Raw genomic sequence first — 24747 nt, 5'->3', positions numbered from 1 at the left:
TTTGAGGGAAAAAATACATTTCAAGGCCCAGAAATTTTTTTAATGGAACTATTACTAAATGCTAGATTATATGAAATGAGAAATGGATGTTGAAAGCTTGTGTTTTATTCTTCATGGTGGGACTCTAAAATGATGAAACTGTTCTGACTCACGGGCAAGTTGGAGGCTTGTCCTGTCTGGACAAATCTAATAGCTATGCTATGTCTATGCTATAATTTAAAATGTGAGCAACAGATGATAGAGTGTTTGATTATAGCACATAGGAACAGAGAATGTCTGACTTCTCTTAAAATAGGGGTTTGTGAACTTTTTTGTGTCATGGACCCCTTTGGTATTCTAAAGACACCTTTCAAAATAATGTTTTGTTGCCCAAATTCATAACTGAATGAAAATTCACACACATTCATAACTGAAAGAAGTGTTATGTTTCATTTGGATGTTACTGAAAATAAAAGATAATTTTTTATTCCGTTCAAGTTCATGGACCACATGAAGGCTATTCATGGTTAAGAACTGATTAGGAAGTACTGACTTAGAGAAACTTTCAATTGTGGTGATTGCAGAAGGAACGATGCTCATGAGATTGTAAGATGTGAACATGGCACCTATGACATATAGTGGCAAAACAGAGTCTACAATGTTCATTTTAGTTGTTATCATTGCTGTCTCCACAGTCGTTTCAAACTCCCAGTCTTTATGCTGTATTTTAATGAAGTATCAGCTTAGAGTGACCATTAGTTTGGCATTCTAAATCCCTATTTAGGCATTGTTTAATTAAGAAGATAAGAATAGAGGGGCAGCTAGGTAGGTGGTCCAGGGGATAGAGCACTGGTCCTGGAGTAAGGAAGACCTGAGCTCAAATCTGGCCTCAGACACTTACTAGCTGTTTGACCCTGGGCATGTCACTTAACCCTGACTGTCTCAAAAAAAACCCAAACAACCAAAACGAAAAACAAAACCATTCATTGTTTTGTCTTTTCTCTTCTAGATCTGGGACATAAGGGTTAAGATGCAACTCAAATCAACACATATTTAAGGGAGCAATACTTCAAAATTTAATAAGTGATTTTGTCTGAGTGGCTTCTTCCTCCGTTGACACAGAGGGAAAATGCTCTCTTGGTAGATGATTGTTTTGAGCTTCTGTGGTCAAACAGCTCATCACTTGGTGGCCAACATGATGATGAGCCTTTCCCAATTTAGCTAGGGTGGGTCACAGATAGCAGACACACAGAACATCACTGGGATCATCTTTGGAGATGTTTCAGCTTTGTAGAACCTGCCAAAGCTTGCTCCCTGCTGGCATATATAGCTTTCAAAATCCCAAGTTCATTTCCACACTTCCTATACAACAACTCTTCAGTCGTGTGATTCTGTAAATCAAAACTCCCTTCCTGGTCTCCACTTTCCTTTATCTATACATTCTTCTATTCTCTCCTCCTTTTTGTTTTTGTATTCTCAATACTTGGCACAGTGTCTGGCACATGGTAATCAGTTAATAAATGCTTTTTCATTCATTTGACTTATTCATATGTGATATTACTAGCTTCAAGTACCTATTGTTTTTATTTCCCTGTGCTAGGCACTTCCTTCAATACTTCACATACTGTTGTTGTGGGTGCTTCTTCTGTACAGACTGCAATTCCTCTACAATTCAGTGGATAGGCTTTGAGAGTGACTGAAAAATTGGTAATCTAGTAGCCAATCAGGTAAAGGGCCTCTCTGAGCTTAGCTAGCCTAGCTAATTCAATTCAACAAGCATTTATTCAGTGTAGGCACTAATGTTCTAGGCAGTAGGGATACAAAGGCGAAAAGGAAATGGTTCCTGCCCTCCAAGAGCTTATATTCTAGCAGGAAGATAATGAGAAGAGATATGAGGTGTTTTTGCAGAGGTGGATGGAGGGCATTGTAGAATGTATGACTTATTCAATGTACCTGTTAATTTTGCTGAACTATTACCCCCCCCTCCTCTTTTATATTCTTTGTTATAAGGAATGGCTATTGAGGATGGGCATATACTGGGAACTATAGGTGATATAAAAACAAAACAAAATAAAACCAAAAGAAATAAAAATAAATTTATTTTAAAAATTAAACAAACTGGAAAAATACCCCAAACATCCCCCCCCAAAATATACTTCTAGAAGAGTTATAGAGTTATCAGCCATTTGTGATTTAATGTGAATAACTTTAATACATTTCTTTCCTCCTAGCACCACCTGAGATCAAGGACCCTGAGAAGATGAGGGCTTTGACTAAAGCAAAAGTAAGTAAGTAAATTTGGAGGACAGGGCATTTTGGTGGGCAAGTAAGGCCAGTTAATTCCTTCCTCTTTTTTGTAGGTGGCGGGTCCGACTGGAACTAGAGAAGTCATCAGTCTGTCAAAGATATCGTCCCCCTGAATGTAATGGTTATGTGGTAAGTGCTACTGCCACACAATTGGCTGCAATAATGACTCAAAAATAAATCAAGGAGATAAGTAGAGGCAAAGAAAAAACAATATTGTGACTTTTTGCCGATGATATGATGGTGCACTTAGAGAACCCTAGAGGTTAAACTAAAATGAATCGAAATTATGACTTTAGCAAAGTAGCAGGATAGAAAACAAACCCATACAACTCATCAGGCTTTGTGTTTCTTACAAACAGAACTCATCAAGAAAAGATAGGAAGAGAAATTCCATTTAAAAAAACTACATCATGTGTATAGTATTTGGGAACCCACATACCAAGACATATAGGAATGACAGGTGCAAATACAAAACATTCTTTCTAGAAATAAAGACAAAATTAAGTAATTGAGAGACACGTTCATGGCTGGGCCATGCCAGTATAATAAAAATGACAATACTACCTAAATAATTTAGCTATTTAATGCCACATCAATCAAACTACCAAAAGATTACTTGTAGAACTAGAAAAACTAATAACATATCTCATCTGGAGGAACAAAAGGTCAAGGATCTCAAAGGAAATGAAATAAGGAAGTGGGTTTAGGAAGCCTAGCAGTAGCTAGATCTCAAAGCAGTATACTACAAAGTAGTAATCATCAAAATTATTTGGTACTGGTTAAAAAAATAGAAAAGTTGATGATTGGAACAAATTAGACATATAAGAAACATAAGTAAATAAATATAGTGGCATAAACTTCAATAAACTTAAGGACCCCAACTACTGCCATAAGGACTCATTCAACAAAAACTGAGGAAAAACTGGAAAGTAGGCTGGCAGAAATTAGGTTTAAACAAACATCTCATTTAACAAGCTTTAGAGTGGAAACATGACCTAGACCTAATAAATCACATCATAAATAAATTAGGGTAGCAGAGTAGTAGATACTTTTCGCAATAATGGATAGGGGAAGAGTTCTTGTCTAAACAAGGCATGGAGAGGGTCATAAGAAGTGAAATGGCCAATTTTGATTCTATAAAATTGAGAAGCTTTTGCACAAGCAAAATCAGTGCAGTTAAAATTAGAAGGGAAATGGCTAATTGAGAAAAATGTCTGTAACAAGATTTTCTAATAAAAGCCTGCTATGTGAGATATATAGAAAAGAGATTCAAATACAGGGTCTCCGGTATTTAAACTTTAACAGCCTGGGGGCAGCTAGGTGGCATAGTGGATAGAGTACCCCCCTGGAGTCAGGAGGACCTGAGTTCGAGACTGGCTTCAGACATTTGACACTAGCTGTGTGACCCTGGGCAAATCACTTAACCCCAATTGCCTCACAAAAAGAAAAAAAGAAACTTCAGTAGCCTAAAACTGAACTAATACTTTTGTAATACCTTGTACATTAGGAACAAGAGTCATTTCTCAATAGATAAATGATTAAAGGATATAAACAGGTAATTCTCAAAAGAAAAAAGACAAGCTAACAGCAACCATATGAAAGATATTCCAAATCACTAGTAATAAGAGAAATGCAAATTAGAATAACACTGAGGTTCCCTCACATACTTCACACACATCAGATTAACAAAGATGACAAAAAAGGAAAATAGCAATTGTTGGAGGGAATTTGGGAGGGCAGGCACACTAATTCGTAGGTGGAACTATGAACTAGTTTAGCCATTCTGAGAAACAATTTGGAACTACACCTCCAGTCACTAAATGTTGCATACTATTTGACCCAGAAGTACCACTATTTGGGACTACTTGGCCTATGCCCCAGTGAAATCAAAGAAAGTAGAAAAAGACCTACATGTATAAGAATATTCATAGAGATGCTTTTTGTTCTAGCAAAACCCTGCAAATTAAGGAAAGGGACTCATCAATTGGAGAATGGCAACAAATTACGATCTGTAAATGTAATAGAATATTATTATACCATAAGAAATGATGAAAGGGAAGGGTTCAGAGGAAACTGGAAAGACTTATATGAACTAATGCAGAGTGAAATGACCAGTTCTAGAAGAATGATGCATACAATGACTACAACATTGGCAAGAAAAGCAACTTTGAAAGACTTAAATACAACCATGACCCCAGAAAACAGATGATGAAGCAGTCTTTCTACCTCCCAAACAAGAGATAATAGACTAAAAGTGCAGATTGAGACACACATTTTCAGACATGACCAATGTGTGAATTTATTTTCATTTATTATGCTATTTGTTATAAAGGAGATATAAATAATATGTTGACAATTTAGAGACTGAGACTTAATTCTACCTAGTTCCATATTCCAACTATGAGAACATAGTATTGCCTGCCCTGTGTATAGTGCATTTACTATTCTATAAAATGGAAGTTCTAGAATAGATGATGAAACATATCTTCCTTCTCTCAGCAGAGAACTAAGCAGTGGGAACTACAGGTATGAAATGTTGCATACACTGCTGGATACAGTTGCTGAGTCATTTATTTTGGTTTTATTTTTATCTGTATCTGTCTGTCTGTCTATTTTTATTTTTTAATTTTTTACAAGGGAGGGTTCAAAGGCTCACTTTGGTGTATGTTGGGAGGAGAAGGTACATCAGGAAATGACTCTAGTATAATAAACAAAAAGTATCAATACAACTTCAAAAAAATTAAGCGAATCTCTTTGACATCTAGAAGCAAAGACTTAACTGAAACTTAGAATTGCTCTGTAGCAAAGAGGGAGCAGGAATCTAAATAAACCTCCAAGAGCATTCATTACTTTATGATGTCAGTTGTAGCTGAAACTAGGGAAAAAGTGGTCACTACATTACTAAATGACATAGGAAACTGCAATGCAGTTATACTTTGCCGTGGCAACTTCTCAGCAAAAAGAGTAAGAGAGATTCAAATGATGTCATTTTACATAAAATTGAATTTGCTAGACCTGCAGCCCATTGACATGACTATACAGTGTTGTTGAGAGGCAGGGATGACAGAGAAATGATAACAATACCATCGAACAATCTTTACAATTTTTTTCCTCTAAAGCATTTGTACTTATTCAAATTCATTTAAGCCTCATAACCCTGGGACACAGACTTGGCAGGCATTATGATCCTTATTTTATAAAAGAGGAAATTAAATTCAACAACTATTTATTAAGTAACTACTATGTTCAGGAGACTGGGGATACAAAAAGAAAATTAAAAGTGCTTCCTTCTAAGGAGCTTACATTCTCCTGGGATGACATACGTGTAAGAGTGAAAGCTCTTTGAGAATAGGGATTATTTCATTCTTTGTCCTTTTAGCCATAGTGCTTTACATATTGTAGGTACTTAATAAATACTTGGGACACTCAGCCTCCTAAACTCTGACCATTGACCTCCCTGGCTTCCTTTAAGTCCCAACTAAAATCCCAACTTCTACAGGAAGCCTTCTCCAATCCCTCTTAATTCTAGTACCTTTCCTCTTTTAATTATTTCTTATTTATCCTGTATATAGCTAGCTTTGTATCTATTTGTTTGCATGTTGTCTCCTCCATTACATTGCATGCAGTAGATAGTAAGCTCCTTGAAGGCAGGGACTGTATTTTGCCTCTTTTCATATCTCCTGAGCTTAGGACAGTGCCTGGTATATAGTAGGCACTTAATAAATCTTTATTGATTATAATTGACTTGTTGATTGATTAAAGAAACAGGTACACAGATAAGTATTCACAAAATATATAGAATAATTCTGGGAAGTGGAGGAGAGCACTCCCAGGAAGGGCCTCATGTAAGAGATGATACTTAAGATGAGCCTAAAAGGGAACTAGGGATGACAAACAGTGGAGATGAGGAAGGAGAGTTTTCTAAGCATGGAGGATAGTTTGTGCTGAGTAGGAAGATAGAAGATGGAATGTCCTCTGTGACCAATTTCAAGCAGGCTAGGTTGGCTGGTTTATAAAGAAGTTTAGGGGAGACAAATGAAATCGGGGCTAGAAATAGAGGAAGGAGACAAACTGTGAAGGCTTTTAAATGCCTTCTCTCCCCCGCCAAAGAAACCCCCGCAACAAATGGAATCCAGACCATTTAAGTGACCTTCTTAAAGTTGAACAATTCAGCGCAAAGCCAGGACTATTACTCAGGTCGTTTGCCTGATAGATTAGTACTCTTTCTACTCATTTATAAGTTGCAGCTTCCATTATAATTAGATAATGACAAATCAGATAGGTAAACCTTTCCACAGGGCACAGATGTGTACCTAGATTATATGTAAGGCAGAAAGAATTTTGGAGAAAGTACTCTTTCTGAAAATAAATGTTCTTTTGTGACAGATACAGTCAAGCATGAAATGTTCAAGCATAGATTTTCTAGGTTAATACTCTATTCAAACAATTGAGCTAAATAACAGTTTTCCCTTGGAGGGAACTATAAGCTGCAATCACATCCAATGTCAAGCAAAGGTCTATAAACGAGCAGAAAGAAGCACCATTCCTGACTCATTAGGCAATGTATTTGTTTCACCACATCTCACTGCATGGTTTTGCAATATCCAGGAGCTGTGCAACTGCCATGATCCATGAGGACACACAGATCAAGAACTATTTGAGGGACAAGGATATGTATTTGTATTTGTTGTATTTTGCTTCAAGAAACATCAACCAAGTGGGACGGTTTCAAAATAATTTTAAATATTTTTCTACAGAAAAGCAATTCTTCACACATTCACCGGCTTCTGTCTTGCATTATAGGCTACAATCGTCTCTTGCAGCGCCGTTCCCATGGCAACAGAACATAGGTGCCATCTTTTAAGTGTGTGGCGTTTTTTTTTTCTTCTGAACTCCCAGCACATCTCTGTTTGTTCCCCTTTTTTGACACAGTTATTTACACCAAATGGAGATAGTCAATAACAATCATTCAGACTAAAAGGAGTGGAAATTGACAGGCACAAACAACATGGTACTCAGTGTCCTAACTTATATGCCACAATGTGTCCTTGGCTTTTTATTCCACTTTGCATGGAAAAATCTCAGCCCTGAATTGCAAGCAGGGAAAAACTCAATATACAACATGCATAATTAATTCTCTACAGGAGTTGAATCTGAAAGTGCAGGCACTGGAGACAGTAATTGTGCTACAAAGTTATGCACTGCAATCTTCTGGATATGTCATTTTTCCCTATTGGGGATTGTTTATTTTTTAATCTTTGATTCACATTGTTTCACAAGGAAAAAATTTGCTTATGAACTCTATCCGTCTGCTTGGATCTCTGTGGATTTTGCACATTTTGACTTTAGGATATTTTGTTCAATCTAAATGTTAAAGCAGTCACACATGAAAGAGCTGTTCTGAGATCAGCCCCTAGCAACATCCCTCATCTTGCTCAGCAAGACCTATTGAGTCCTTCCAAGGGTGTGGGCAAGTAATAAAAAGCCTTTTTTCCCCCAAACCATGATGGAGACTTGTCTAGATCTTTTCCTAGGTATTCTTTGCCTGTGGCAAAATCTGAACTGTGTTCCTTAACTTTTCAAATTCAACCCTACCCAACCCCGAAGCTTTCTCCAATCAAAAGTCATGGGCTCATGGGGTGGAGGGCATAAATTAAGGGACGTATAATTTAAAAAATCGAATTTAGGGTAAAAAAAAAGAAAAACAAAGATCTGCTTATCTGCATGTAGCTTTACCATAGGAAACAATTCAATAAATACAATAATATAAATCTACTTCATTTATTATAGTCAATTCAATGAAATTTGATAAACATTTATTCAAGGGGACTGGCCAGTAGGGCTCAGTCCTTGGAGCTTATTGCAGAGGCTTAGGAACCTGCTTCCAGATATGCGGGGATGATGCACATAGACCCTGACCCTAATTTGCACAAAGACAATAGTCTTTAACTGATTGCTATTACATTCTACAGAACTATCCAAGTCTCTTTTTATTTCTCTTTTTCTGCATGTGTGAACTTCTTTATGAGAGGTGGTTTGTTGTAATGGTTAGAAAGGAGACTGAAGAGGAGGCTGACCTGGAATCTGAATATACTGGCTATATGACCCTGGCCAAGTCACTTAGCCTTTCACTGCTCTAGACAACTCTCTAAGCATTTTACACTCATTCTACAATTCTATCCATGTAAGTTCCAGTTTACTGAATGATAATGGTAAACCCTTCAATTAGATGTAAAGTCAGAATTGTAAATGCATACAAAAGGCAAGAACAGATGAAAGTTCTCTCTTCACTGGTAGTTTGCAAGTGAGGAATCATTGTAAGCCTCCAGATAGAGAATGAGAAAGCAGTGCTGGCTGCCTTATCTCCCTACCCAGCTAAAATATAGCTCTGAATACATAGCGCTGTTCTTCTACCTCTGTTGTGTTTCTTTCCCGATCTTAGAGGAATGGATATCAGAGAAGAAATGGAATAGGTTATGACCTTGCGAGCTTCAAAAGCTTAGAAGAGCCATCAGAAGTCCAGGAACCGGAGTCCACAGCAGAGACTTTGCTGCCAGCCTAGTCCAGTGAGAAGGCAGTTCTCAGGAATTATCTGTTTGCCCCATCCCAGGAATGAATTGACTCAGCTGATGAGACACCATGTCCAACAATCTAAGGAGCAATTTATCCATCAACTATATTGAATCTACTTTGTTAAAACGTGAACACAATTGGAGAAATGTTCTTAGCAGCTTCTTTAAGTCTGAACCCACTCCTGGGTTCTGAGGTGGTTGATGAAATTGGGCTCTCAGTTTCAGAGGTTTTTAAATTTGGGTTCTTGCAATATCTTCTCAATAAACATCCATTAGTAAAAGCAAATGATGTTAATTGTTAATCATTGATATCAAAGAGATAACTGGTTGATATTGTGACAGTAAGTAATGATTGAGTGACATTGGAGAGCTATTAATCATCAAGGGGAAATATACCATATAGGAGTTTGTGAGTGCTAGTATTGAAACATAACCCACAACCTCCACGGATCCCCTATGTCCCTGAGGGAAGAAGCCCTGCCCTAGGCACCCAACCTGCCAGTAAGAATGGAAGTGGGGTTGACGATGTCCAGGGTGTGTGTGTGTGTGTGGTTGTGTGTGTGTGTAAACTTTTGTAAAGCACATACTACATACAAGGTACTCTGCTAGGTATTAGGGGTATAGCAAGAAAAATGAAACAGTTCCTGACCTTAAAGGAAATTACATTTCTGCTAAGGCAGCAATTCTCCTCCCTCCCTGAGGATTCATGAGAGCCTTTCAGAGAGTCCTTGAAGTCAAAGCTATAATAATAATAATAAGATATAATTTGCCTTTTAAATATTCCTCCCAGTTCCAGCTACACTATTTGTGAAGCCATATTTTCCTCATATACTTCAATCAAAATAACATATTGCAACAGATTGAATACAGAAACAGATATGAGAACCCAGCTGTCTCTATTAAGCCAGATATTAAAGACAATTATAAAAATATATATAACAATGCTATTCTAATTTTTTTTAGAAAATACAGTCCCTTTTTATAAAAATATGTTATTTGTGTTCATATAATGGATTTATTATTGTTATTTTAAATGAATTAATATTTTTAAAATTCATCCATTTTAACTCCTAATATGACAAATATGGTTAGACATAACTCATGTAAACAAAAGCTCTTTGGGGACCTCAATAATTCTTAAGGGTGTGAAAGACCGAAGACCAAAAAGTTTGAGAACCACTGTACCAAGGGATAAAACATGAGGCAACATAGTGCAGTGGGACGAATAATGGATCTGGAATTTAAAGACCTGGGTTCAAGTCCCAGATCTCCCACTTAATACCTATATTACCTTGGCCAAGTCACTTACTCTCATCTGTAAAAATGAAGGGATCATCAGCTAGATGATCTCTAAGGCTCCTTCCAGCTCTAAATGTGTTATCCTGTGTACAAAGATAAATAAATATAGTGTAATTTTGAGGAAAGATCACTAACTAGAATGATCAGGAAAAGCTTACCTGGGCTAAATCTTCAAATAATAAGAATTCTGAAAGTTGTAGATAAGGAGGGAGTGTATTTCAAGCGTAGAAGACTTCTTGGCGTGACTGCAAAGAGGCAAAAAGAGTCAGCAAAGGGAAAGAGAAAGAGGGTGGTATAGGGAGGAGGGGCAGCAGTGAGAGGATAGACATGATTTCATTGGTATAGAGAACTCTTCGGTGAGGTTGAAGCTGGTTGGCACCTCATCTACAACTTACAGTCTTGGAGACTTAGAGACCCCTTTCTCCTCTTGGTGAGTTCCTTCTGAGACCTCCATTTTTTAAAAATTTATTTTTATTTTTTTAGGCAATTGGGGTTAAGTGACTTGTCAAGTGTTTGGTCTGAGGCCGGATTTGAACTCAGGTCCTCCTGACTTCAGGACCACTGCTCTATCCATTGCGCCACCTAGCTGCCCCTAGGACCTCCATTTTGTGGAGGGGCCCAGGACACTTAACCTTCATCCATGTTGTGGCTCTTTTCCTGATATTCTGGACTTTGCCACTATTCTTCAGCTGCTGTCTTATCCTGGGACATCTCTTTGCTAGCCAGCTATTTCCCATTGGTGAATTCCTTCCAGCACCTCCATTTTGTGGAGGGACTCAGACTGGACAATATTCCTTCCTTCCCAGGTGTGGTTTTAGCTTTCTGGATTTCAACACCATGGCCCCATGTAAATACCTTATCCTAATTCTGCCTTCTTCTTTAAGGGATCCTGCTTCCTGGTTTGTTTGTTTTTGGCTCCCTTTTATAGATTATCTTCCTTGGTTAGAATATAAGCTCCTTGAAGGGAGGAACTTTTTGTTTTTGCTTGTATTTGTATCCATAGCATTTAGCTCAGTGCCTGGCACATAGCACAAGCTTAATAAATGCTTTAGTGCTTAGAGAACAGTCTAGAGCATGAGAGGTTAAGCCCAGGGTCTTATAGCAGTGTGTGTCAGAAGTGGAACTTGAATCCAGGCATCTTACCTCTATACAACTTTTGTTTTGTTTTCTAAAGCGACAATGTTTAACATCCAAGGGCACTGATATATCTTGGGGGTTTGTGTCATCAATTCATTCTTGGTGAAAGGTGGGTGTTATTTTCTACTGTGTGATTCATAGGAGAAGGTAGCAAACCTTGTTTGCCTCAGTTCTTCATCTGTAAAATGAAGTGCAGAAGGAAATGGCAAACCACTCCAGTATCTTTGCCAAGAAAATCCCAAAATGGAGCCATGACACAACTGAAATGAATGAACAATAACAACAAACATCGTTCTCTGAGGCCACTTTCTTTTTTTTTTAGGCTAGGCAATGGGGTTAAGTGACTTGCCCAGGGTCACACAGCTAGTAAGTGTTATGTGTCTGAGGCTGGATTTGAACTCAGGACCTCCTGAATCCAGGGCTGGTGCTTTATCCACTGAGCCATCTAGCTGCCCCCTGAGGCCAACTTTCTAACCGTTACAAATTGCTTCTCATAAAGAGGTACATGCACATGGAAAAAGAGAAACAAAGGGATATGGATAGACTTGGGTGGAATAACATTCTCATCTTTTAGAAATTCAGCCAAGAACCAGATCTAGACTATTAGATAGAGCTTATACCCCTCAATGCGATGTAACCATTTATGTTAATATCATCTTCTACCCCACCACCCACCATACTCCAGAAGAAGGAGCCTATCCTTGTCCAGGATGGTAGGTCAGAGAAAGCATAGAGAAGTCCAGAGCAAAGAGTAAAGGATACTGAGGTCTCTGGTACCGCAAAGAAAGTGAGCAGTTCTTGTCCCAGTCGGAATGGAGATGAGCCAGAACATAAATTTTCCTTGACTACAATTTCACAGATATAAAATCAGCTTTAGAGATCATTACTCATCTCAATCACTACAGAAATTTTCCTCTTTCCATTTTGCCCACTCACTTAGAAAAAGCATGTCTTTTTTTCTGGCAAGATCATTCTCAAGTTGGTATTTGTCTGTCTTCTCAATATCAGACTGGCATTTTACTTATTTAGCAATTAAAAGTCTATCCTAAAAACTAAGAATGAGGGAACAATGAAGTTTTAAAATATATTTTATCCCCCTGCTATGTAGATTTTAAGGTCTTGGGTTTAGAGCTAGAAGAGGGCTTAGCAACAATCTTGTCATCTCCCCTCATTTTACTGAGGAGTCAGGGGCCCAGAGACATTAAATAATTATTTCAAGGTCACACAGATAGCAAATAACAGATCCAAGATTTCAAGGCAGGTCTTCTGACTCCAAAATCAGAACTCATTCTACAGGGTCATCCCAACCTGTTGCTTGAAGAAGAACAGCCTGTATTCAATGAATATTTTGCTTCATCCAGAATGAAAGCTGGGCTAAACTTTCTGGGGAAAACAAACCTTTGAGGCTTGTTCTTTCATACTAACAAAAAACCAAAATCCAGCTTTACTCAGGTCATCATGTCAGTTCCAGAGAGCAACCTAGGTTGGGTCCAGCTCTATTGGATTTGAACTCAGAGGACCTGGGTTTAATCTTAGTTATGCCAAGTGTGACCACTTGGGCAAGTTATTTAACTTCTTTGAGCCCTAGTTTCCCAATCTGTACATGAAGAAATTGGATTAAATAACTTCTAAAATTCTTTTCAACTCATAAGCTATAATCTTTTGCTCCCAAATTTCTTTCAAGGAGCTGATTCTGAATGTTACTCCCACCATTAATTTCAAGTGGTAGACATTTCTATGTTTTTTTTTTGTTTGTATCCTGATGTATCTCCTACCCATATTTGGGGGGATCGATGTTTGAACTTGTGATTTCATGAATGTGGAGAACTCCCAGCATGGAATCTCCTTCCACTGATGCAGAGCAGTAATTTATAAGGTAAAACCTTAGAAATGGTGTGACCTCTCTCTATCAGAAAGAGTTAGGTAAACAATAATGAGCCATTCACACTTAGAATGAATAAAGACAGACCAAATACAACTTGGTTCAATTCAACAAGCACATTAAATGCTTGCTACCTTTAAGGGTCTGTGCTAGGCATTGGAGCTTCAGACAAAACGAAAATACAGTTCCTGCCTTAAAGGAGATTAGATTCTACTAGGAGGGCAACGACATTTACACAAATACCATATAGAAGCAAATACCATATAAATTGGAGAGAGACAACTCAAACAAGGCTCTCTGTAGGAAATGCCATCTGAAATGAACCTTGAAGGAAGCTAAGAATTCTATGAAGAGAAAGTGAAGAAGCAGTGAATTCCATGGATATGAGCCAGCAAAGTAGAGGAGGAGGGAGATGGAACGCTAAGCTTAAGGAACCACAATGAATCTAATTTGGCTAGAATCTAGAGTGAATGAAGAAGAGTAGTATGAAATAATATGAAAAAGGCTGAGCCAGACTGAGAAAACTTTGAACACCAAGCTAAGAAGTCTGTACTTTGTCTTAAAGGTAACAGGGAGCCATGAAAACTTATTGACAAAGGGACTGGCCTGGCCTAACCCATGCTTTAGGAATTTTGTTAACTGTGTGGAAGAGGGATTGGAGAGAGGAGACTCTTGAATCAAGGAGTCCAAATAGGCAATCCTGACCATGAAATGGCCTGTGATCTAAAAGTTTGTGTCGAGGACAGGCCTGCACAACATGAAACTGAAGGATTTCCGGTGACCCATGAAAAATGTAGAGGATGTAAAAGAAAGTAAAGCTGTAACAAGTACTATATTGGTGCCCTGTTTAACCTGACTTCCACTAGTCACTATTGTGCCCATTATGTAACCTGGCAGGTGGGTTGCCAATACCCACTCTCTCCCTTTTGTTACGTGACCCATGGCAACCAACCATCATTAGTCTGTCTCTAGTCTGAGAGGAGTGGGAGTCATATCTTTTTGCTTTGTTTTTGGTAGTTACTGTCATTGAACAGGGACAAAGTGAGTGCTTCCAGGTGCCAATGCAGCTGACACCTGCTGTGATGTGTGAGGGCTTCTTCCCCTTCATCGCTGCACAGCCGCCCTCCAAGTTTCATGAACGTCTAGTACTCTCTCCAAGGTCAGATGCTCAGTTCGGTATTTATTTGTGTGTAGGCAGTTGCTGGGGAAATTTTTTTTTGGTTCTAACATTAACATTTTGGGGTGACTTTGTAAAGTGGGTGATAAAAAGAAACAGAAGATCAAATCAGAACATAAGAGTGTTTAATCTGGAGTGGACAAATAGACGCTTGTTTATTTACACAAGAGACAAAATATTGTGCCTTGTTTACCAAGAAGTAATAGTTGTTCCGAAGGAATACAATCTTTGTTACCATTTTGAATCAAAACATCCCGACTTAAGCAAATTGGACACCAATGAAAAACAAATTAAAGCTTCCAAATTGTTGAAAAATCTCAGTGGAGAACAATAGTTTTTCAAGAAAGTAAACTCAGATAATGAGGAGGTTACTAAGGTTAGTTTTCATATTTCTAAAGAAATTGGTTTCAAACATGATTCCGGAGTATAATAAACTGATTGATGATAAGAAGGGTAATACGGCCCAGTAACTAAATATAAACAGTAAGAAAACCTGAAAAATGTATTAAAACTTGTACTACTTAGAAAAGTAATTTTTTAAAACATTAATATGATTTCATGATAAAATCTTAAGTAATAAATGTAATTAATTTATATTAATTGAAATTTCCCTTTTTAAAAATATGGTTTATTTGCAAAATAATTTAATCATTAATTATACCTTTATTTGGAAAGTGAGCTGCTAAAAACCTATCCGTGGCCTGAAGGAGTTTAGCCTATTTTAATTTTGGATCCTACCTACTGCCAAGTTGTGCAGGACTGTTCTAAATAGTATTTTATTTTTTACCCACAATTACATATCAAGAAAATTTTTAGCATTCATTTTTACAAGATTTTGAGTTCCAATTTTTTCTCTCTTCCTCCCTCCCCTCCCCTCTTATGAAAATGGTAGGCAATTTGATATAATTTATACATATGTATCATGTAAAACATATTTCCATATTCATACAATTATGGAAGAAGAAAGATCAAGAGAAAAAAATGAGAAAGAATAAAGTAAGTAGAAAAAATATGCTTCAATCTGCATTCTGAGTCTATCGGTTCTTTATCTGGATATGGATAGCATTTTCCTTCATGCATGTCTTGGATCATTGTGTTGCTGAGAACTGTTATATAGTTATATATATAGTTGATCTTCACCCGATGTTGCTGATGCTGTGTACAGCATTTTGCTGGTTCTGCTCATTTCACTTTGCATCAGTTTGTACAAGTCTTCCCAGATTTTTCTGAAATCTGCCTGTTCATCATTTCTTATTGCACAATAATATCCCATTACATTCATATACCACAACTTGTTCAGCCATTCCCCAATTGATGGGCATCCCCTCAATTTCCAATTCTTTGACGCCACAAAAAGAGCTTCTATCAATACTTTTGCACATGTTGGTCTGTTCCCTTTTTTATGATCTCTTTGGGATACACACCTGGTAGTGGTATTGCTGGGTGAAAGGGTATACACAGTTTAGTTGCCCTTTGTGTGTAATTCCAAATTGCTCTCCAGAATGGTTAGATTAGTTCTCAACTCCACCAATAACATTAATGTCCCAATTTTCCCACATTCTCTCCAACATTTATCATTTTTCTTTTTTTTTTGTCATATTAACCAATCTGATTGGTGTGAGGTGGTATTTCAGAGTTGTTACATTTTTCTAATTAAAATTGATTTAGAGCATTGCTTTCAAATGATTTCTTCATTTGAAAACTGCCATACCGCTTGACCATTTATTAACTGGGGAATGACTTGTATTCTCATTTTGATTCAATTCTCTATATATTTGAGAAATGAGGTCTTTATCAGTGACACTTGCTATAAAGATTGTTTCCCAGCTTTCTGCTTTGCTTCTAATCTTGGTTGCATTGGTTTTATTTGCACAAAAGATTTTCAATTTAATATGATCAAAATTATGTATTCTACATTTCATAATGCTCTCTATCTCTTGTTTAGTCATGAATTCTCCCTCTCCTCATAGATCTGATAGTTAGACTATTCCTTGCTCTTCTAATTTTATTGCTTCATTATCTATGGTACCTTTTAGCAAGATGTAGTTTCCTTCCTTATCTCTATTAATTAAGTCTATTTTTGCTTTTACCTTGTCTAAGATCAGGATAGCTACCCCTGCTTTTTTACTTCAGCTGAAGCATAATAGATTCTGTTCCATCTCCTTACTTTTACTCTCTGTGCGTCTCTCTGCTTCAAGTGTGGTTCTTGTAAGCAACATATTGTAGGATTCTGTTTTTTGATCCACTCTATCACCTCTGTTTTATGGGAGAGTTCATCCCATTCACATTCACAGTTATGATTACTACCTGTGTATTTCCTTCCATCCTATTCTTCATTCTGTTTGTCCTTTCTCTCTTTTCATCCTTTCCCACCTCACCAGTGTTTTGTTTTTTGTTTTTTGGCTAGGCAATGGGGTTAAGTGACTTGCCCAGGGTCATATAGCTAGTAAATGTTATGTGTCTGAGGCCAAATTTGAACTCAGGTTCTCCTGAATCCAGTGCTCTATCCACTGCGCCACTCACCAGTGTTTTGCTTCTGTCTACCACCTCCCCTGATCTGCCCTCAATTATGTCATTCCACCCCCTCTCCACCTGTTACTTAGTCTTCTTTCCTCCTACTTCCCTGTTGGGTAAGATAGATTTCTATATTCAACTGATCCTGCATATTATTCCGTCTTTGAGCCAATACTGATGAGAGTAAGGTTCAAGCAATGATCATCGTCCCCCCCCCATCTTCCCCTCCACTGTAACAGGTTTTTCTCACTTCTTCGTGTGAGATAATTTATCCCATTCTACCTCTCCTTTCCTTCTACCTGCATTGTTCTCCTCTTTCTCATTCCTTAATTTTTTTATATCATTCCTTCAAATTCGCCTTACACCCACATCTTCTGTCTATGTATATTCTTTCTATCTGTATTATTAATGACATAATTTTTAAGAGTTACAAGTATCACCTTCTAGTGTAGGGATGTAAACAATTTAGCTCTATTGAATCCCTTATATTTTCTTTCCCTTTTTTTTTTTACCTATTTATGCTTCTCTTGGGTCTTGATATTGGTGGTCAATTTTTGGTTTAGTTCTGGTCTTCTCCTTATGAAGGCTTGAAATCCTTCCATTTGTTAAATGATCATTTTTTCTGTTGATGTATTAAACATAATAGAAGGATGGTTAGGTAAATGATTTTGGGTTGTAGTCCTAGTTCCTTTATCCTCCAGAATGTCGTGTTCCATGACCCCTAATCCTTTAATGTTGTAGCTGCCAAGTCCTGTGTGATCCTGATTGTATATCCCTGATATTTGAATTGTTTGTTTCTGGCCCCTTGTGGTATTTTTTTCCTTGACCTGATAGTTCTGAATTTTTTCTATAATATTCCTTGGGATTTTTATTTTGGGATCTCTTTCCTGAGGTGATTGGTGAATTCTTTCAATGCTAATTTTGCCCTCTGGTATCAGGATATCAGGGCAGTTTTTTTTTTTGATAATTTCTTGAAAGATGCTGATCCAGGTCCTCCTTTTGATTATGGCTTTCAGGTAGTCCAATGATTCTGAAACTATCTCTCCTGGATCTATTTTCCAGGTCAGTTGTTTTTCCCATGAGGCATTTTAAATTTTCTTCAATTTTTTCATTCTTTTGAATTTGTTTGATTGATTCATGATATATCATTGAGTCATTAGCTTCCACTTGACCAATTCTAACTTTCAAGGTGTTGTTTTCCTCAATTAGCTTCTGTATTTTCTTTTCCATTTGGCCCATTGTACTTTTTAAGTAGCTGTTTTCTTCAGTAGAGTTTTATACCTCCTTTCCATTTGGCCAATTCTACTTTTTTTTTTTTGCTGGGTGATGGGGTTAAGTGACTTGTCCAGGGTCACACAGTAAGTATCAAGTGTCTGAGGCCAGATTTGAACTCAGGTCCTCCTGACTCTAAGGCTGGAGCTCTATCCATTGTGTCACCTAGCTGCCCCCCAATTCTACTTTTTAAGGAATTTTCCAAGCTGTTGAGTCTTTTTTCATCATTCTCTTGCGCCACTTTCATTTTTTTCCCCAATTTTTCTTCTATCTCTCTTCTGTGATTTTTTAAGCTCTTTTTTGAGTGCTTCCAAGATTTCTTTCTGGGCTTGAGACCACTTCTCATTTTTTTTTGGGGGGGTGTTTTGCCCATAGGTGTTTTGACATTGTTGTCCTCTTCTGAGCTTGTGTCTTGGTCTTCCCTGTCACCATAATAACTTTCTATGGTCAGATTCTTCTTCTTCTTTTTTTGCTCATTTTTTTGGGCCTTTTCCCTTTCTTTTAAATTTGATTTCTGCTCCCAGGCTGGAATGGGCTCTGTCTCAGGCTTCTTGTGCCAGTGGCTGTAGGCCCTGGCTATTTACCTGGTACTGCACTGATGTTGCCCTAAGGCCCACAGAGTACCTTCATGTCTGGTGCTGTGTTGAGGGAGTGGGGGATGGCTGGTGCTGCTGGAGGCTGCAGGGGTCTGGCAGCTTACTTGGTGCTGAGCTAGAGTCCTAGTGGTGATGTCTGGTATATCCTGAGGCCAGGTGGCGTTTCCTCAGAGCTGCACTGAAGCACATGGAGGTCCAGCCAGTGGAGGGTGCCTGGGCCTCCCCCACCCTGTGATTGTGCCAAATTGAGGAGTTTTTCTAAATAACTCAATGGCAGTGAAAAGAATCCTAAAGAATGCCATACTATTATAAGGCATTGGCTGCTGAATGAAGCCAGCATTCCAGTGATTAAATGACTGAGGATCAATTATGCCTTTTGGGTCTTTAAAAAGCAAGCTGACCTGACTCTGCAGACAGTGAACTCAAACATGATCTTAGAGAGTCATCTCTGTCAGAAAGACTGAACTCTAGAAAATGTTCAGAGCTCTTGCTTCTTGGTTAAGGGTTTAACTGATTTTGGGAGGAAGTCTATTTTAACTTCTTTGCTTGTTAAAAGTCTAGATAGTTGTTTATACCACTCCTGAGCTCTGTGAGAAGCCCTACCCTAGGTAGGCCACTCACCCTCATATAAAAAGCATCTATAAGTCCTGTGAGTTACTGTGATCAACAGAATCTGGGCAGTCCAAAAAGACCAACTATAAACTCAGCCACCTGAATCATGGCCTCTGAAAGTAGATCAAATGCAAGAGAGGACTGTTTATGATCAAGATCTAGGCTTTTTTTCTCTCTAAAAGGAAAGAGAGTTGGTCTTCACATTGCCCTGTCTACAGCTAGAATTTATAGAACTATATTAAATAGTAGTGGTGATTATGGACATCCTTGCTTTATCACTGATCTTATCAGGAAGGCCTCTAGCATTTCTCCATTTCTTATAATGCTGCCTCTTGGTTTTACATAGAAACCTTTATCATATTAAGGAAAAGTCATTTTTTTCCCTACACTTTTAAATGCTCTTAAAAGAAATAAATGTATTTGTAACCCCAGCACCTAACATAGTGCCTGGCACATAGTAAGCATGTAATAAGTACTTGTTGATTGATACTAGGAAAAAAAAGAAACCTACGTACAAAATAGCCATGGAAAAAACAAGCTATGTGAAGGATAAATAAGAAATAATCAACAGAGAGGGTGTATTGGAATTAAGATGAGCTGGGAAAGCCTTCCATAGGTGGGATTTTAGCTATAAATATGCAAAACCACAGGTTCAACATTAATTGTCCTCATACTGAAACTGGGCACAGAGAGACATTGCATTATTTTAAATATGAAATTCTGGTATGTTACTCTCTGGAGTTCCATCTAGGATTCACACTGAAATAAGAATAGGACCAGAATAACGTGAGCCTTAGTTCCATTTCAGACATGCAGTGACATCTGGTTGAAATGAGTCATTTTTAGCAGTCTAGAAGCAATATGAGTAGGACTTTTTTCAATCTTTGCCCTCTTTAGTTCTTTGTTTTGGTGAAGGTCAAGTTGGAAGACTAGTTCCTCATATAAGCCTGCAAAATGACTTCTTTGTTAGGTGGTATTAAGGCAGTATATTGTGCTTTGTGTTTGGGTTTAAGTTCATTATGGTTACAGAGAAGCACAATTGCTCCCAAAAGATAAAATCTGCTAGGATGTGTTGCTTTCTGATAATTCCTTGGATAGGACTGATCCTCCATGTGTTATCAAAGCTGGAATATTGAGTTCACTGCCACAAGAGGAATGACCTTTCTCTCTCTGGTCACAATCCTAAGGAAAACAAAACTATATTATCAAAGCTAAGCTGACTGCTTTCTGCTGTTTGCTGGTATTCTCCCATGGCTCTGCTATTTTCTAGATATTTCTACAGATTCAAAGCAAGTGCTGTAAACATGGAGCAGGATTTTAAGCTGTGATTGCTGTCCTTTCCTGTAAGATACGAGTGCAGAGGGCATTCTAAGGAAGCAGCAAAAGTAAATAGTAAGCTTTGTTGTTGTGATGGAGGATTTACCAACAGCAGCAGCAAGAGAATTTCCTAAGACTTACGAGGTACCCTTCTTTAGTGAAGCTTTAAATGCTTTTATATTTATTATCTCATTTCAGCAGCAGTACCTTGCTTTTAGCATTAGAAATAGTCCTGAAAAGTTATGTGAAAATGGATTTTTTTTTTGTTGGTAATTTGAATCTTTTTTCCCCAGTTGACTTACATTATAATTCCAGAGATGTTTTCTTTTCACTTAGGTCTGTTCTGAAGATCATGGGTATACAAATTCAGGAGGGTCTTGTTAATCCAGGCCACAACATCGGGGACTTGAATGGTATAGGTCAGGGAGGTGATTTTTTAAAGTTAGGGTAGTACTGGTTGTAGAATTTGCATTAGGAGATCAGCCAGAAAAGATAGATAGGTTAAGGTGAGAAGGTAAGCAATTTCTATAAGAGGTAAAGCAGGGAGACATCTGGATTGCTTGAGGGTGGCGCCAGCATATTAAACGCTAAAGTAGAGAATGGTCAATTGACCTGAGGAGGTAGATAGGAAAGTGTGATATAGTGGAAAGAGTGCTAGGCTTGAAGTAAGGAGACCTGGGTTCAAATATCTTCTCTGATATTGACTAGTTATGTGATCAGGGGCAAGTCGCTATATCATAAACTGAGCGTTAGAGGTTTAGTAACACTTGTATTAACTACTTCATAAAGTTGTTGTGGAGTAATAGGTGATGTTGGAGGTTCTTTGTAAATTTTAAAACTCTGTGTAAATATGAGCTGATTTTTTGTTTGTTGGTTAGTTGGTTGAATGGTGACCTCTTTCCATTTTTGTTCTTAAATGACCTTGGGAAGAATTTGCCTATTTGTATCTTTTATCAAACTTTATTTAGAATGGCTTTACACTCTACTGCTTCTTTCTTCTTCATGAGATAATACTGCTTATAGTTGTCTACCCTCCTTCTTCATAAGATTTTACAAATGAATTTATATTTTCATTGAGTGTGGCTTTTGGCCACCATTTTTCTCTGCTTGATAAGTGAATCAAACATTTGTGCTTTCTGAGCTCTTTTTTTTTAATTGCAGCAATAGATTTACATTGGTTACACTGTATACAATAATTACAATCAATGCTGTCCATTTCTCATTTTCAAATTCTTATATAAATAATTCAGGACTGAGTTGTTTCAATTGCATGGTGTATCTCTTTCTCCTTATTCTTTTAAAATTCTGTTCTTTTGACAAGTTAGTGGTGTAACTATACACAAATAGCTGTTTCATGGATAACTCCCATGTCAATAATAAGTATCTTTCCTCATCTATTAATATGTAATTTTTCATTTTTTGTGATGTTTGGTGCATACCACATCCAGTGCCTAATCACTCTTTTCATGAACTAAATGTTTATGCTATAAAGGAATGATACTTTTGTTTAGTCTGTCAGCCTTTGGTCTCTCTCATTCCTACCTCCTGAACCATATCTTCCCATACATTTCTTACCCTCACTTTCCCCCATCTTTGTATTGAATTTACTGAGTATCAGAAAGTACGTTGATTTAATTTAGAAGGTCTTGTTAAGTACTTTGTAGAATTTCTCTGTCCTTTCATCTTCAGTAACTAATGCTGGTGCATACATATATGCTGTGATTATTTGCATAGCGGTCTTTTTGCAGCTATTTATCTTTACCACTACAAGACAGGATGACCCAGATATCTTATGATATAATGTTTCCTTTTACCTTTGGCATACAATAAAACTGAGTCTATCAAATCCTTTCTTGGCCTTTCCAGAGAGTACCTGTAAGCCATCCTTCCTTTTAGTTGCAACTTCGTTATTCCTTCTCATTTCATTTATGGCAAGAATATCAAAATTGATATGGGTCAGTTTCTCAAGGTGTATGTTGACTCACTGGTCATTGGATAAGAATCTTACATTTAGAATACCAACAGCCAAATTTAAATTTATAGATAGTCTAAAAACTGCTACAAATTTGAAAAAAAATGAACCCTGGTCCTCTTTCTGTCACTCTGCTAGTGTCACTGTAAAAACATATGGGGGACTTGAAGCCATTTGGCATTTTCCTTTATTTCATAGGTTGCTATGACCAAAAGAAAATAATCATTGAATGGTCAACTTATTGATGAAGGACCTCTCCTTACTTAGGCCAATCTTCAGGAAGTGGATTTGATTGGTTGCTAGAATCATTCTTTTTTTTTTAAAACTTTTATTTTTTAGATCAGCATAAACCTGTCTTTTCTCTCTCTCCTCTCTCCAATTGAAAATGAAAGAAAAACAAAAATGTTATTACAAACATGTACAGTCAAGTAAACCAAATTTCTACATTTGCTGCGTCCAAAAAAATTATGTCTCACTTCACATTCTGAATCCTTCATTTTCCTATGAGGAGATGAGTAGCATATTTCACCATTAGTCCTCCAGAATGATGGTTAGTCATTATGCTGATCAGAATCTCTAATTCTTTTAAAGTTGTATGTCTTTACCAGGTTGTCACTGTATAAATTGCTTTCTTGGTTCTGTTTAGTTTTCTCTACATCAGTTCATGCAAATATTTCTAGGTTTAATGAAACTATCCCCTTTATCATTTCTTACTTCACAACAATATCCCATCTCATTCATATGTCATAACTTGTTCAACTATTTCCCAATTTATTGGCACTCTCTTAGATTCCTGTCCTTTGCCAACTCAAAAAAGAGCTCTAAATATTTTTTATAACTTAGGGTTTGGTTTGCTTAGGACCAACACCTCCCTCAATCTGCCCTCCCTCCAATTTCCCCTTCTTCCTTCTCCCCTTTCTCTCCTATTTCTCTGTTGAATGAGATGTATTTCTGCACCCAAATCTGTGTGTGTATGTATATTCTTACTTCATTTAACTATTTCGGATGAGAGTGAGATTCAAGTGTTAGCCACTCCTCACCCTCACTCCCATTCCTTTAACCTTGTTTATGTAGACGTCTACATGCATACCTTGATTATGTGAGACAATTTCCCCTAACCTTCCTTTCCTTTCCTGCTCCCATAGTGTATTTCTTTTCTCCTCACTTTCCACTCTTCTTTTAATATTATCAAGACATAACAGAACTACTCCCAAACCTTGTCTAATTATATTTCCTCTATGACCCCTAATGATGATAAGGCTCAGAAAGGACACATGTATCATCTTCCCATATTAGAATGTAAGCAGTTTATTCTTGTTTAGTTCTTTACAATTCTTCATTCATGTTAATTTTTATTTGTTTTTCTTGACTCTTGTGTCTGTACTTCAAAGATTCTATGCAGCTCTGGTCTTTTCATCAGGAATATGTAAAAGTCCTCTATTTCATAAAAGGTTCATTTTCTCCTCTGTAGAATTACACTCAGTTTTGCTGGGTAAGTTATTCTTGGTTGTTAATCTGCACTCTTTGCCTTCTGGAATGCCATATTCCAAGCTCTTCACTTCTTTAGGATGGTGGCTGCTACATCGTGTGTGATCCTGACTGTGGCTCCTTATTACTTGAAATCTTTATTTTTGACTGCTTACAATATTTTCTTTTGAACTGGAAGTCCTGGATTTTGGCTTTAATTTGGAGTTTCTTTCATAAAGTGACCAGTGGATTCTCTTTATTTTCACTTTGTCCTCTGGTTCTAAGAGATGTGAGTAGTTCTAAGATTTCTTGATTTCTTTAATCATGACATTCAGGTAGACTAATGATTCTTACATTTTCCCCTCCTCAATCTGTTTTCTAAGCTAGTTGTTTTTGCTATGAGACACTATACTTTCTTCTTTTTCTCCTACTTCTGACATTATTTTAATATTTCTTATTGTCTCATGGAATCCTTGGATTCTATTTGGTCCATTCTAATTTTCAGGGAGTTTGTTACTTGAGCAAAGGTTCATACCTCTTGTACCAAGCTATTAATTCCCTTTCCAATTCTTTCATCCATAACACTCATATCTTTTCCATTTTTTTTCTCTCTAGCTCTCGTTTCATTGACAAAAACATTTTTC

At 37.3% G+C, this 24747-nt stretch overlaps 1 long non-coding RNA gene across 1 annotated transcript; it reads left to right on the top strand.

The window, feature by feature from the left end:
* The first annotated feature begins 2204 nt into the window (after positions 1 to 2204).
* Positions 2205 to 9123, top strand: LOC110207770 (uncharacterized). The gene is made up of 3 exons (XR_002324313.2): positions 2205 to 2263; positions 2340 to 2415; positions 8729 to 9123. It is a non-coding gene; the product is annotated as an uncharacterized LOC110207770 (long non-coding RNA).
* Positions 9124 to 24747: the final 15624 nt, after the last annotated feature.

Source organism: Phascolarctos cinereus, unplaced genomic scaffold, assembly GCF_003287225.1.
Source record: "Phascolarctos cinereus isolate Bilbo 61053 unplaced genomic scaffold, phaCin_HiC Scaffold_4;HRSCAF=312, whole genome shotgun sequence".
Classification (NCBI taxonomy): Eukaryota; Metazoa; Chordata; class Mammalia; order Diprotodontia; family Phascolarctidae; genus Phascolarctos; species Phascolarctos cinereus.
Note: the sequence above shows the minus strand (reverse complement) of the source record. Positions and strands in the feature narration are given on the sequence as shown.